Source organism: Pseudorca crassidens, chromosome 19 (genome assembly GCF_039906515.1).
Source record: "Pseudorca crassidens isolate mPseCra1 chromosome 19, mPseCra1.hap1, whole genome shotgun sequence".
Lineage (NCBI taxonomy): Eukaryota > Metazoa > Chordata > Mammalia > Artiodactyla > Delphinidae > Pseudorca > Pseudorca crassidens.
In genome coordinates, this window is record NC_090314.1 from 12647710 (window position 1) to 12649441 (window position 1732).

Sequence of the window (1732 nt, forward strand, 5' to 3'; positions counted from 1 at the left end):
AAGTGCTGACACAGGGAAGAAGTTTCCACTTGTATTGTGTGGCATCAAAACAGAATCAGAACCAATGGGTGGAAGCTCTCATTGTGGAAGCAAGCCCTCGTGGTGTCAACTGGCACCTTGGAAGGAGTGGTCACTGAAGGGTGAAGGCCCCGAAGCTTAATAGTGTTTGATACCTTGAACCATAGGGCATAGTTGGGCAACCTGGTACAGTGGAAAAAGCACTCAATTTGGCAAACTCAGATTTGAGTGAGATCCTCCCCAATACAACTTGAGTGGCTTTTTCCACTGAACCAGGATGCTGGTGTCCTGAAACAGGGTGGCATGACTTGGATAGAAAAACTCTTTTATTTATGGTTTTAACCCTTTCTCCTTCCTACATTTTTTTTTTTTTTTTAACAGTGGTTAGATGCCACGAAGTAAGTGGCAATGCCTTAACCGTATGCGTGTTGTTAGGCCCGAAGGCCTCTTCCATCCTTGTCAAGGGGAGTGCTAACCTTCTCTCCTTTCATACAACACCCTACATTCTTATTGAGCCCAACAACTTCATCACCCTATGGTTCAAAGTATCAAACTACCTTAAAGATTTAGTTTTTAATTTATTTTTGGCTGTGTTGGGTCTTTATTGCTGCACGGTAGCTTTCTCTAGCTGCGGTGAGTGGAGGCTACTCTTCGTTGCGGTGTGCGGGTTTCTCATTGCGGTGGCTTCTCTTGTTGCAGCACGGGCCCTAGGCGTGTGGGCTTCAGTAGTTGTGGCTCACAGGCTTAGTTGCTCCGAGGCATGTGGGATCTTCTCAGACTAGGGATCAAACCCGTGTCCCCTGCACTGGCAGGCGGATTCTTATCCACTGCGCCACCAGGGAAGTCCCTCAAACTACCTTAGACTGAGAGAATGGGGAAAAAAAAAAAGCAACAGTTCTTATTTTGGACTAGACTCTAGTGTTTTCCCATGAAGACTTATAAACATTGTCCAGTCCATGCAATGACTAAACAATCTGCGCAAGGCCTTGCTGCATGTACCCTGCCTCTCGGGTAGCTTTCTTGGGAACTCACCCAGCCTGAAATGCAAACAAGTGTTGGTCACTGGAGCAGGGGCCTCCCTTGAGTTGTCTAACTGCCTCTGAGGTTGCACCTCCGTGTGCCCATCCTCCATGTGAGATGAGAGGTGATTGTGCATCTGCACTCCGGGGGTGGGGGATAGGACCTCCGGAGAAAAGCAGCAATGATGCTGCATGACACCATGTGTTAGTACTCATTTATTTGACCAAATATTTATCAAGCGTCTCCTATGTGCCGGGCACTGAGTACAAGGGTGAACAGACCTAGTTCCCATCTTCTGGTGACTTACAGTCTAGTGGGGATAAAGACAAGTGGGTAGATTATTACAGTCCGGATAACTGTGCCAGTGACACACACTCTCACAATAGAGAGTCCTGACGCTTGGGAATTTAGGATATAACGGTGGCATTTCAAATTATCACGGGAAAGAAGCGTTATTCATTTCATGGTACTGGCTAGCCACTTTGAGAAACTACCTAGCTAGATTCCAATCTCACTTCTCCCAGGAGAACACATTCCAGGGTGTTCCAGCAAAGATTTAACTTTAAAACATGAACTTATAGGAGTGCCAGAAGGAAATACGGATCATTTTCTTTTTAAAATTATCAAGAGCGGGGAAAGACTTTCTAAGTTTGCTACAAAGCCAGAAGCCATAAAAGAAAAGTGATAAATTGGA

The 1732-nt window shown here is 45.8% G+C and overlaps 1 non-coding gene across 1 annotated transcript; it reads right to left on the bottom strand.

The window, feature by feature from the left end:
- Window positions 1-390: 390 nt before the first annotated feature.
- Window positions 391-516, bottom strand: LOC137213757 (U6atac minor spliceosomal RNA). Its single transcript, XR_010938378.1, has one exon. It is a non-coding gene; the product is annotated as a U6atac minor spliceosomal RNA (small nuclear RNA).
- Between the last annotated feature and the right edge of the window lie 1216 nt (window positions 517-1732).